This window comes from Pleurodeles waltl, chromosome 11, assembly GCF_031143425.1.
Source record: "Pleurodeles waltl isolate 20211129_DDA chromosome 11, aPleWal1.hap1.20221129, whole genome shotgun sequence".
Classification (NCBI taxonomy): Eukaryota; Metazoa; Chordata; class Amphibia; order Caudata; family Salamandridae; genus Pleurodeles; species Pleurodeles waltl.
In genome coordinates, this window is record NC_090450.1 from 267,333,288 (window position 1) to 267,347,483 (window position 14,196).

Here is a 14,196-nt window from a genome sequence, read left to right on the forward strand (position 1 = left end):
GCACACTACAACAAACACACCAATGCATTTCCAAACATCACAGTAACAACCCCCAATCCCCCCCGGAAGAATGCAAAGACAAAAGGAAATGAGTTCAACCATTGTAATGTATCAAAATACAGTAAGCTAATATATACAGATATATATACACATTCAAAAAATTATGCATCACGATTAGTAGCGCAGGTATGCACCATTCAATGTCCGTGGACCACTGGGCCCAAAATGCATGGGCGAGGCCCACACACAATACCTGTCCAGAAACGGAGAGAACACTGCTGGGGCATCAGATAGAAATACAACAGGCACCTCAGGGGGAAGGGAAGGGGTGGCACTTCAGCCGGATGACAGCACCACGCCAGATCCACGACGGGGCTCCATGCCCATTGATGTATCCTGGGGAGTGCAAAGCCACAGTCTCACAATTCTTTTCAATGGGTGGTTTGCCCACTGTACCATCCTTGGGAGTGCAAAGCCACAGTCTCACAAGTCTTTGCAGTGGGTGGTTTGCCCACTGTACCATCCTGGGGAGTGCAAAGCCACAGTCTCACAAGTCTTTGCAGTAGGTGGTTTGCCCACTGTACCATCCTGGGGAGTGCAAAGCCACGGTCTCTCAAGTGGATAACAGTCTCCACTGGTTCTGGAGGGGGACTGGTGCCCAGAGTGCTTCATCCTGTGCAGGACAGAAGGAGTGGATGCTGTTCTCCACTGGTTCTGGAGGGGGACTGGTGCCCAGAGTGCTTCATCCTGTTAAGGATTGAGGTAGTGGATGCTGTTCTCCACTGGTTCTGGAGGGGGACTGGTGCCCAGAGTGCTTCATCCTGTGCAGGACAGACGGAGTGGATGCTGTTCTCCACTGGTTCTGGAGGGGGACTGGTGCCCAGAGTGCTTCATCCTGTTAAGGACTGAGGTAGTGGATGCTGTTCTCCACTGGTTCTGGAGGGGGACTGGTGCCCAGAGTGCTTCATCCTGTGCAGGACAGACGGAGTGGATGCTGTTCTCCACTGGTTCTGGAGGGGGACTGGTGCCCAGAGTGCTTCATCCTGTTAAGGACTGAGGTAGTGGATGCTGTTCTCCACTGGTTCTGGAGGGGGACTGGTGCCCAGAGTGCTTCATCCTGTTAAGGACTGAGGTAGTGATGCTGTTCTCCACTCGTTCTGGAGGGGGACTGGTGCCCAGAGTGCATCACTCTCCCCGTGATGGTCCCAGTTCCGTCACTGCCCCTGCCGCACATGGGCTAGCGGTGCTTGAGTTGGCGGTGCTTGCCCTGTTCAGCGGTGCTTGCCATGGCGGTCTTTGCCCTGTTCAGCGGTGCTTGACTTAGCAGTTTCTGACCTGTTCAGCGGTGCTTGCCATGGCGGTTTTTGCCTTGTTCTGCGGTGCTTGCCCTGTTCAGCGGTGCTTGCCCTGTTCAGCGGTGCTTGCCATGGCGGTCTTTGCCCTGTTCAGCGGTGCTTGACTTTGCTATCTCTGAGCTGTGCAGCGGTGTGTGCCATGTCGGTCCCTCATTGCCCAGCGGGGCTGTGGCTGCCGGGGCCCTCCTGGGCACTGACTCTGGCGGTGGTCTCCTGACCGGTGACGATGACGATTGGGCTGCCCTCCTGGGCACTGACTCTGGTGGTGGTCTCCTGACCGGTGACGATTGGGCTGCCCTCCTGGGCACTGACTCTGGCGGTGGTCTACTGACCGGTGACGATTTGGCTGCCCTCCTTGGTACTGACTCTGGCGGTGGTCTCCTGACCGGTGACGATTGGGCTGCCCTCCTGGGCACTGACTCTGGCGGTGGTCTCCTGACCAGTGACGATTGGGCTGCCCTCCTGGGCACTGACTCTGGTGGTGGTCTCCTGACCAGTGACGATGGGGCTGGCGGTGGAGACCTGGGCAGCGGGGATGATGGCCGCCTTCTCCGCCGTGCTGCTCTTCCCAGACTTTAGCACTTTCTTCTGCCCCTTCCCCACCTTGGGAGGAGTCACAGCTGACTCGACACTCCCCCCGGGACCCTTGTGAGCGGCTTTGCCGGCAGGAGTCTTCCCCCTCTCCCGTTGGGCACTGTCCAACTTCTGGTGCTTCACAGGGGGGGGACTGGCTGTGCTTTGGCTCCGTGTCACACTGGCTGCCCTGGTGCCCGGTGCACTCCACATACCTCTAACAGGCACCACTGGTACCGGAGATTTTTTGGCTGAGGTGCTAGTACGGGACCTATGAGTTAGAGGGGGGGGTGGTGGGAAAGAGGTCAACGTTGGTCAGGAAAAGTTTCTGACGAACACTGGGACGGGTAGCTGGAGGGGGTCTGGGAGTGGAGGAAGAGGAGGTGGTTGTAGGAGGTATAACTTTTGATGATTTGGGTGCAGACGCATGTTCTGGACGCTGTCGTGAGGTGGATGGATGTTGGGTGTGTGTGTGCCCGCGTTTGTGTACTTTGGGAGGGGGCGTCACAGACACACTGGGAGAGGACACAGGGGACGTGTAGATGGTAGTGGGGGTGGTGAGTGCAGGTGAGCGGGGTGTGGTGGTGGGTGTTTTGGTGCGAGTCCTAGTGGCTGTAGTGGTAGTGCATGCAGGTGACAGTGTAGACGACACTGGGAGGGAGGAGGGAGACAACGAGGAGGGGGACACAGTGGAGGCAGTGGATGTTGCTGTGTCTGTATCTGGGTGATGCTTGTGTGAGAGCCTGTGGGATGTGTTGTGCCTATGTTTGCCTGAGCTGCCCTTGTGTGTTGAGGTGTGTGCAGGCTGGTCTGATGGTGTGCTTGGGATAGGCAGAGGTACAGGGGATTGGGTCTGGGTGGAGGAAGTTGGAGGGGGGAGGCTAGACACAGGGACAATGGCTGCCGTCAGTGCTGAAGCCAGAGATTGCAGGGTTCGATGATGGGCAGCCTGACCAGAATGAATGCCCTCCAGGAATGCATTAGTGGGTTGCAACTCCCTTTCTACACCCTGGATGGCATTCACAATGGTAGACTGCCCAACAGTGAGTGACATGAGGAGGTCAATGGCCTCCTCACTGAGGGCAGAAGGGGTGACTGGGGCAGGGGCTGAGGTGCCTGGGGCGAAGGTGATGCCCACCCTCCTGGGTGATCGGGCATGGGGCGAAGGCTGAGGGGCTGCTGGGAGGGCGGTGCTGGTAGGGGGGGTGGCGGCTGTACCTGTAGAAGTGGGGGGCACAGATGTTGCCGCCACCACAAGGGAGCTCCCATTGGAGGACGAGTCCGTGTCGCTGGTTGCTGATCCGGTGACCGCTGTGAAGCTCCCCTCGCCCTCCATCCCACTGGTGTATTCTGAGTCCGTGGTGTGGCACTCCATGGCCATGTGGGATGCAGCCCCTTCGTGCTCCGGTGCCATTGTACCTCCGCCTGATGATGCTGATGCACAAAAGAACAGGGAGAGCCCAAAAAGGGGTGGGGAAACAGAAGAAAGACAGGTTGAGTGTATGGCTTACCGCTACCGTTGGCGGACAATACAGACACAGCAGCCACCTGCACTACGCCGGGCTCTTGGGCTCTACAGATGTAGTTCCTGGGATATGGCCTGCATGGCTATGGTGAACATCTGCACACATAGATGACACAGTGGCATGTATACCTGTACTTGGCACTCTACAGAGGTGGGGTGGAGTGCCACATGGCCTGCATTACGGAGGGGCCTAGCCTACGGAACTGGCCCTGGCCTAGGGAAACCCACAGCCCTCCTCCCCCACCCAGACCCCTCCACTGCGCGCAAAGTCAGCAGAATGAGAGTGTACTCACGCGCTTGTGTCTACTGTAATGCCCTCAGGCGCCCATCCAAATCAGGGTAGGCCACCGCCAGGATCCGGAACATCAGGGGGGTCATGGTGCGACGGGCACCCCTCCCACGTTGGGAGGCCATCCCCAGCTGAGCCTCCGCCATCTTCTTGCTCCAGCGGCGAATGTCCTCCCATCTTTTATGGCAGTGGGTGCTCCGTCTCTGGTGGACCCCCAGGGACCGGACGTCTTTGGCGATGGCACGCCAAATATCCTTCTTCTGGTGGGCGCTGACCTACATGACATGTACAGGGGAAGAAGAGAAGTCATTACCAACTGCACCGTCGAAGTGAGTGGCCCACATCCCTACCCTTGCCATGTGGCACATGCATTCACAGTCCTTCATACTCGCAAAACTCTGCCCCCTTCCTTCTTACATCCAGCCCTCTCCACCCAGGCATAGCCCATACAACTTGCACCCTACGTACTCACCTGTTGGTCTGGAGGACCGTAGAGTAGCGTGTGCTGGGGGAGGACCCCGTCCACGAGCTTCTCCAACTCCTGTGCAGTGAAGGCAGGGGCCCTTTCCCCAGACACACGTGCCATTGTCTCTTCCAGACCGAGGTCACAGCAGCACTTGCAGTGTAGGTCCTCTCCTGTCGAAGATCAGGTATCGAGTGATTGAACAGATAGAAAATGGCGGTCAAGTCCGCAGCGGTGCGTATCATCACCGCCGGCGCACTTCGTCATTGGCTCCTGGGACCCATAGGGTCCAATGTTAACCAATGCAGCATTGCGCTGCGGTCTTTGACCACCTACTGCGATGGTGTACAACGCCAGCGCAGTTACCTCACATCCCATTGTCCCAGTTAGAGGTCAGGCAGCCGCCATTTCAGGGGCCCACATGGCTTCATTTTCAACTGCGTCACACATACCTAGGCCTGGACTCAACACACATACAGACAACTTTTTGGATTGTGGTTCGTGTTCTGTGTAGCTGTGGGTACATACCTCTGAGTTGCTTGTCCTTCCTAGGCATCGTCAGCTGGGACATGTGAGGAGATGGCGGAATCCTCCGGTGTACCGACCGCTGGTGGACCTGTTGACAATGGAGGAGTGACATTTAATCATCACCTACAGGTTTGACCGTGCCACAATCCAGGAACTGTGTACCCAGTTGGAGCCAGACCTTATGTCACCAATCCGCCATCCCACAGGAATCCCCCCTCAAGTACAGGTGCTATCAGTGCTCCATTTCCTAGCAAGTGGGTCATTTCAAACAACAGTGGCCATGGCATCAGGGATGTCCCAGCCTATGTTTTCCAACGTGTTGTCCAGAGTGTTGTCTGCCCTGCTGAAACACATGAGGAGCTACATCGTTTTCCCTCAGGTGGAGGATTTGTCTACTGTTAAAGGTGACTTCTATGCCCTGGGACATATCCCTAACATCATAGGTGCCATTGATGGGACCCATGTAGCTCTGGTCCCCCCCCCACAGGAGTGAACAGGTGTACAGGAACCAGAAGAGTTATCATTCCATGAATGCACAGATGGTATGTTTGGCAGACCAGTACATCTCGCAGGTAAATGCTATGTTCCCTGGCTCAGTGCATGACGCCTACATCCTGCGGAATAGCAGCATCCCTTATGTGATGGGTCAACTCCAGAGGCACCGGGTGTGGCTATTAGGGGACTCTGGTTACCCCAACCTGTCATGCCTTTTGACCCCAGTGAGGAATCCCAGGACCAGGGCAGAGGAACGCTACAATGTGGCCCATGGGCGGACTAGGAGGGTGATCGAACGCGCCTTCGGCCTCCTGAAGGCCAAGTTCAGGTGCCTCCATAGACAGGTGGTTCCCTATTCTACTCACCAAGGAAGGTGTGCCAGATCATGATTGCCTGCTCTATGCTTCACAATCTTGCTTTGTGACGCCAGGTGCCTTTTCTGCAGGAGGATGGTCCAGATGACGGTGTTGTGGCAGCTGTGGATCCTGTGGACAGTGATGAGGAGGAAGCAGAGGAAGAAGACATTGACAACAGGGACTCAGTCATACAGCAATATTTCCAGTGACACACAGGTGAGAACACTTTCTTTACTAATACATTTACTTTCACACTTCTACCTCTATCCTGTCTGTCAATTTCTAGCAGTATTTGGTAACTGAGTTGTACATTTCCATTACGGTTTCACAGGTGTGGTTACCAACGTGTGTCATCTGCTTGCATCCTTCATGGACTTGTGATGTGTGACATACGTATGTTGACATTACATTTTTGAACGGATTTTGTCATTGTCATAGCTAATACACATTTTCAAAATCACAGACTGACTCCAGATTGTTTTGTGCTTCAAGGGTGTTTATTGAAGTGCTAATTATTGGAGGGGGTGGTAAAATGGTGATGGGTGATGGTGGAGGAATGTCCATGGCAGAGTCCAGTCTATTAGTCTCACAGGTGCACTGCCCATATGGGCATAGGAAGTGGAGCTGGGGCAGTTCCAATATGGACAGGGTTACAAATTGGGACAGTGTGATGACAATCATGGTGGTCTCATTTCTTGGCAGGGGTCTTGCCATTATGCTCTCTCCTGTTCCTGGATCTCAGGGACCGCTTGCGGGTGGTTCTCCGTCTACAGGGGGTGGGGTGCTGGTGTGGTGGTCCTGTGGCGGGCGTCCTGACCTGTTCAGTATGTCCTTCAGCACCCCTACGATGGTGCCCAGGGCGGAGCTGATGGTTCTGAGTTCCTCCCTGAAGCCCAAATACTGTTCCTCCTGCAGGCGCTGGGTCTCCTAAAACTTGGCCAGGACCGTAGCCATTGTCTCCTGGGAGTGGTGGTATGCTCCCATGATGGAAGAGAGGGCCTCGTGGAGAGTGGGTTCCCTTGGCCTGTCCGCCCCCTGTCACACAGCAGCCCTCCCAGTTCCCCTGTGTTCCTGGGCCTCCGTCCCCTGGACCGTGTGCCCACTACCACTGCCCCCAGGTCCCTGTTGTTGTTGGGGTGGTGGGTTATCCTGGGTTCCCTGTAGTGGTGGACACACAGCTGATTGACCTGTCCTGAGGACGGAGGTATGGGCCCGCTGGAGGGGTTCTGTACTGGTGTTTCCAGAGGGTGGAAGGTCAGTGTTGGGCTGTGCCTGTGCGAGGGGAACCGACTGTCCCGAGGCCCATGATGGTCTGGGCTGGTCATCTGGATCCAGTTGGCCAGAGCTGCTGTCATCACTGTGGGCCTCTTCTGTGGGTGGGGTGGAGATGTCCGGACCCTCCTGTCTGGTGACGTTAGGTAGTGGTCCTGCAGGGGTGTAAAAGCATGATTATTGCATCTGTGTGTGTCATGGTGTGCAATGGGTGGGTGACTGTGTACCCCAGTGCTAGCATTCCTCTGTGGGGGCTTGTGTGATGATGGTTAGGGGGTGTTATGGGTGTGTGCAGTGGGCATGCTTCAGTGATGGGTGTCCATGCTTTGTTGTGTCATGCAGGGCTTGGTGTTGGGATGTGTGGTTTGTGTTATTAGTACATTAGTGAGGAGTTGGAGTGATAGGGGAGGGGATAGGGGGGTGTGATAGCATGCAGGTAGGGTGGGGGATATGATAGTTAAGATTTGACTTACCAGTGTCCATTCCTCCACCGACTCCTCCGAGGCCCTCTGGATGCATAATGCTCAAGACCTGCTCCTCCCATGTTGTTAGTTGTGGGGGAGGAGGTGGGGGGTTCGCCGCCAGTCCGCTGAACCGCAATGTTGTGCCTGGAGACCACGGAACGCACCTTCCCCCATAGGTCGTTCCACCTCTTCCTGATGTCCTCCCGATTTCTTGGGTGCTGTCCCACTGCATTGACCCTGTCCACGATTCTTCGCCATAGCTCCATCTTCCTAGCTATGGAGGTGTGCTGCACCTGTGATCCAAATAGCTGTGGCTCTACCTGTACTATTTCCTCCCCCATGACCCTGAGCTCCTCCTCCGAAAACCTGGGGTGTCTTTGGCGTGCCATGGGGTGGTGTAGGTGATGTGTGGGGTGGTGTATGTGGTGATGAGTGTGGTGATGTGTAGTGGTATGGGGTGTTTTGTGCGTGGATGTTGTGTGGGTGATGGTGTTGTGTGCCTCTGTGTGGTGGGGTTGTCTATTGCTGTGCTCTCTCTCTCGCCTTCGTCTATAATTTTTGGTCGTAGGGGTTTGTGGGTGATGTGGGTGTGTGTTTTATATTGTGTTGGGTGTGTGGGAGTGGTGTTTGTATGTGTATCAGGTGTGTGTATTTTGAATTTTCTAATGTGGCGGTGTTTTGGAGATGTGTGTGTATTTTGAGCGTGGCGGTGTGTACCGCCAATGGAATACCGTGGTTGAAGGACCGCCGCGTGGATTCGTGGGTCGTAATAGCATGGGCGTGTTTCTGTTGGCATGACGGTGGAGGATTTGTTTTCGCCAGTTTATCACTGACCTTTGGTGTGGCGGACTTGTGTGGGTGTCTGAATTTCGGCAGATTCCGAGATGTGGGTCATAATAGCTGTGGCGGAATTCCGCGGCTGCGGCGGTGTATTGGCGGTCTTCTGCACGGCGGTAAGCGGCTTTTACCGCCAATGTTGTAATGACCCCCATAATAGTGTCAGATAATGGAGACACTGGCACCTAAAAACCATCACTTTCCCTGGCACTCCTGTGGTACGTTTATCTGCACCATATGTACATGGACTTGTCAGGCAGGTGTTTTGTTGCTTGACACCTCCAGGACCATATGGGGCTGCATGACACAGTGTTCTGCATCTGAAGGGCATATGTTGGACTTTGACAAATGCCTGTGTAGTCATATCAGTGCCACCTATGTTTCCATATCTCAGAACACATATGAAGGTCATTTTTCCTCTGTCATTGATCTTATGATAGACATGCACTTACATTTGTGTTAAGTTGCCTTTTGTTCAGACTCCAATACACATTACCAGGCCTGTGCCATTTAAGTGGTCCATGTGTGTAGAGAGATCTGGCATATGTGTGCATGCCACCAATTAGGTACTCACAATCGACCACATCATGCTTGTTATGACTGTGACATACAATGGCATAGCACTGTGTAGCAGTGTTGCAGTCTGGCAAAGATGGCAGCCTGCTCTTCATCACTACTGTGGGAGTTTTTATGCCGACAGAGACCCATGGTTGCATGTGAAGGCACAGGTTTACGGATCTCCAGACTACACAGTCCACTGTGCACATGCATCAGGTCCCTCACATTGTAAATAGTCTATGTAGGCAGGGCAGTGGTGTAAGGGTGGTTTGGACAGGGATCTAACCTCTTCATAATTGCTTTACAGCAGAGCAATGCTCCTACAGACAGACAGATGCACAATTGTGATCAAACGGACTGGGATATACATTTTTCCTCTAGGGTACTTGATGTCAACCTTCCCCTATCATGTACTGAGGACTGGCTACTTGCACATGTAGGACATGTCCCATCATTTAGTATGGTCTGACAAACATGATTTTATGTCCTTATTAATTTCCATGGGCAGCTTGGTTAGGGGTTGTATCTCTGTTGTGGCTTCTATTTTGGGAACATTCCAGTGGACAGATCTGTCAATGCCTCCTGTCATGTTGGTATGCAATGGGTAACTAACAGGTTATAGTAGTGGCAAACATGAGTGAGTTATGTACTGACCTAGCCAACCTCTTTGTACATATGTTGGGTGATCACATGTAGACAATGTGTTGCGCAGTCAGTATTGGTCTATGTGTGCACATTTTACAGCAATATTTGTTAGGAATATTGGCCCTCATTCCACGGAAGCACCGCCAACAGGCTGACGGTGCTTCCAGGGCCATTCTGACCGTGGCGGTAAAGCCGTGGTCAGAAAAGGGGAACCAGCGGTTTCCCACCGGTTTTCCCCTGGCCCAGGGAATCCTCCATGGCGGCGCTGCTTGCAGCGCCGCCATGGGGATTCCGACCCCCTTCCCGCCAGCCTGTTTCTGGCGGTTTACACCGCCAGAACCAGGATGGCGGGAACGGGTGTCGTGGGGCCCCTGGGGGCCCCTGCACTGCCCATGCCACTGGCATGGGCAGTGCAGGGGCCCCCTAACAGGGCCCCATGAAGATTTTCACTGTCTGCTTTGCAGACAGTGAAAATCGCGACGGGTGCTACTGCACCCGTCGCACCCCTGCAACACCGCCGGCTCCATTCGGAGCCGGCTTCTATGTTGCAGGGGCTTTCCCGCTGGGTCGGCGGGCGGCCTTTTGGCGGTCGCCCGCCGGCCCAGCGGGAAAGCCAGAATGGCATCCGCGGTCTCCTGACCACGGAGCGGCCATTTGGCGGTGACCGCATGGCGGGCGGCGACCGCCGCCCGCCGTGGTCAAAATGACCGCCATTGTGTGTCCTACATTACTGCCAAACTTTAGGCTGCTTACACTTGGTACACATCTTCTACAGCAACATTGTCCGGTCTTATATGGACAGGATGCAACGTGTAACTTGTGTAAATTGTAGATGTACAGATCTTCTACTACTGGCTACATGATAGTTACGATCCCATTGTCTGGCTTTGTGAGATTTAATGAGTACCACACACATGACATCACACATTCCACAGCACTTGTGTCACCTCCAAGTGACTTACCAAGTTGTATTTCCAAGTATCTGTGGGTATCTCTCAGCCGTCCATCCACATCCTTTGTTGAACATTGGTATGCATTTATTCCTGCATTCCACAACCTATATCACTCTTATCATGACTGTATGATGTTAATGTATGAAATCATCTCAGTGTTGCTTTTTCATTAGCCACATGCAACATATTTGTCTACTTCTACTCCCATTCATTTTTTAATGGGTCCGTGACATGTTTGGATATTGCTGGGCATACTTGCACATCTCACACTTGATTGGCATATTAGGCAATGTTGTCACTGTTGGTAGCTTGCTCTTGGTCTGGCATGTGAGTGACATTGAGTGGTGTGTATTGCTATGTGCTGTGTGATGGTGTACAACAGACTATACTAGGTTACCTTGCTGACACGTGTCAACCATTTTTGGCTTTTGCAAACCCTTTGCTACCTCGGCCATACACCCGTTCATAAATCTTCACATGTATATCTGGATTTGCTCTAGGCATGTGTCAGGACAGCAGATTTGTGAGACAAGTATGTATAGAATGTCCATAGGGAGTGGAACATGTTCTGCCTACATTCCTCCCAGACAATAATTTGGTGGTGCATTGTCCCATTTAATTCTCAAATCCTGACAATGGGCCATATGTTTGGAATGTGGGTCAGCACTGATTGTTGCTTCATTTGCCTGGCAACCCATTGCACACTCCACAGCTAATGTCTGCCATATGTAAGGTACAGTGCACCATGTGTCAGGGTTGGGCCCAATGGCAGTACCAGGACATAAGCCCATGGATATACAGTGAAGGCTCTGCCTCTAACATTGGTTGCAAACCTTATACAGTAACCGAAGGTCCATAGTTACCAAAGATGGCACCCCCTTGTCACACATGCACAGTGCTGGCAAAGCAGCAATCCGCCTGAGATGTGACACTGTTCAGTTCCTACATTACTTAAACACCATTTGATAGCAGCCCCTACCTCACGTATGTCCGCCTTGCATACATCCTGCCAAGCATGGTGATGGTGTGGGGAAAGAGCAAGGAATTTGCACATCGCCCACTTAACCCACGTTATATGTTGTAGTGCATGGATCTAGGCCTTCCGGAGCCACATGCCTGTGAGTTACGTGACCCTGATGTGTAACATGGAGGCACTAGATCCTCTTACATCACAAACTATGTTGCTACTATGCTTGTAACTGTTGTGTTTCTTTCCTGCTCTCTGACAAATGTGTTACATTCCCATGGTATACGTAGTGGAGAATGAGTAGACCATGGAGATTCAGGTGCCAAGTAATTTATTGGTGATATTTACAAAGAGATAATATTTGTACAGTAACTATGTGTAGAAGTTCTGTACAATTTGTAGTCTCCTGCAGCAGTGTTTTGTAGTTCCCCCTCCAAATGTGCTGCACCATTGTCACCTCCTCCTCGTTGGGGACATCTACCTGTTCATACAGGGAACATTGATCCGTATAGATATATTATGCAAGATTGCACATAGCAGTATCATCTTATATACTAGTGGTGGAGCATACAACAGGCTTCCTCCTGTCAGGGCCAGGTACCTGAACCTTGACTTCAGAAGCCCAAATGTCCTCTCCACCACATTTTGTGTTCTTCTGTGCCCTTCATATTATGCACCCTCTTCCACCATCGTGGGATTGCCAAATGTAGTCATGACCCATGGCTGTATGCCGTAACCTTGATCGGCTGCAAAGGAATGAGAAAAGATGTGTTGATAAGCCTGATAGTGGTTTGGTATGTACCTTGGCAGTTGTTAGTTTTAGGTGGAGTGGTGACTCAGACTTGCTTCTGGTATAGTGTACGTTCCTGTTTTGTGACATGGTTTCATAGGTCTGTGTTGATGGACATGACAATCTTGGACTGCTGCTCAGGGACCTGGGGATTGTAATTTTAAATCCAAACAGATGGTTCAGCCCTTGCAAATATGTGTTGTGTTGTCCATATTGGTGTCAGTGTCCTAATATTGGTGGAACCTTCTACCTCCTTGCACCACAGTGGTGTCATATGTAAAGACATCATCGTAGCCCTACAAAGCCAAACTCTGGCTTTCAAGTTACCATGTGGCACTACGCTTGCAGTGCAACACATAGTGACCCTTTGTGGCAGGTGATGGCTGTGCCAGCCATCAAGTGTACTAGGGTGTGAATCACACATTTGTAGGATGATCAAAAGTTGTTATAGTGGATTCTCCAAAGTTCCTATACATGATGTATCACAGACACTTTCAACACATGCACAGTGCAGGCGTTAGGAGGGGGCACAACATTCTTTTACATGGGTCCCTACGCATGGTGCATGAAAGGTCAGGTATGTCCTCTATACTTCTACAGAGTCCTACAATGGCTTCCATGATCTTTACAGTATTGCACAAACTCTGCGCCATGGTGGACCGTTTCTTGTATACGGCACACACATGGTGGTGCTGGGGAGCAATAAGGGGCGCATGTGAGGTGGCACTGGACTAGATGCTGCACAACTTATGTTCATTCTGCCCCATGGTCTTTCATGGCAGGTAATATTGTATTCCTATGTGTGTGACACAATGCAGCAGACAGGTGAATGTGCACACTACAGGTATGTCAGGTATGTGTAGGTGATATGTAGTTGGTAATGGCAACACTTGGGTGGCATTTGATATTGGTGCCGCCAGGTGCTTGAACCCCATGACTGATGTGGGGCTGTGCCTATGTGTGACTTTCTTTATACTGATATAGCCTATGCCATTCACATGGCTGAGCTATACATTATTAAGTGTAATGTGTGTGGGATCTGTATATGGGTGTGAACCAGTGGACATGTAGTGGTTTTTGCCCAGCTTCTGTATGCAAAAAGGACATAGCTCCACCTGTCCTCACGTGGTGTGCCAGTCAGGTTGTGTCTGTTTTATGTACATCTAGGTGTATATGTGTGTGTGATGTGCAATGATTGAAGTGTAGTGTGGCATTTGGCATATGTGTTGTTGCCTGTACATCTGTGTTCCCCTGCCTATGTGTGTTTAGTGTGGTGTATGTCTTGTTTGTCCTACAAGGTAGGTGTGTTGTCTGTGTACTGATTGGTATGGTTGCTTACCTACAAGTAGGCCATTGCCATATTGGCCATCCAGTAACCGCTCATTGATGGTGGAATGGCGGAATATGTAGGCATCATGGACGCAGCCGGGGTATTTGGCAACAATGTTTGAGAAGAGCCCACGGTGGTCCACAATGGCCTGCACATTTATGGAATGGGTGTGCTTGCGGTTCCTATATAGGTATTCCGTTGCTGCAGGTGGCACCAGTTGGACATGGGTGCAGTCCATTGCACCCAGCACATGTGGGAACCCAGCAATTAGAAGGACAGAGAGGAGTTTGGTCATGGGTAATATGTTTGTTGTAGTTACCACCCTTTCAGTCATGTCCGGCGCAATGTGGTGCAGCAGGCAGACAATTGACTCTGGTTCAGATGGTAATTTCTGATGACATCTTGTTCCCTGAGCCCAAAGATGGTTGTATGTATGTTGTTGTATGATGGTTGGATCCTCTCCCGCCTTCTGTGCTGCCTTTGTGGCTGCTGTGGTGGTGTTTGGGGTTGCTGTGGTGGTGGTTGAGGGACCTGTTGTCGTCGCTGACTTCTGCAGCATGTGCCAAGCTGGAGCAATAACACTTCCATGTTGTCCAGGGGGTTGCCAATGCTCCTTCTGTTTGTTTTCCTTGAGTGAGACTCCGGTCTGACCAGGCATTAAAATTTGACGTAATTCGGCCTTTGCATAATTTTTGGGGTTAGCTTCCTTTGTGTGTGCCGTTTTTGCATTGAAAGGTAAATATGGCGCTGGAGGGCTATCGTAATTATTTGGAAGGGAACACCTACTTTACATATC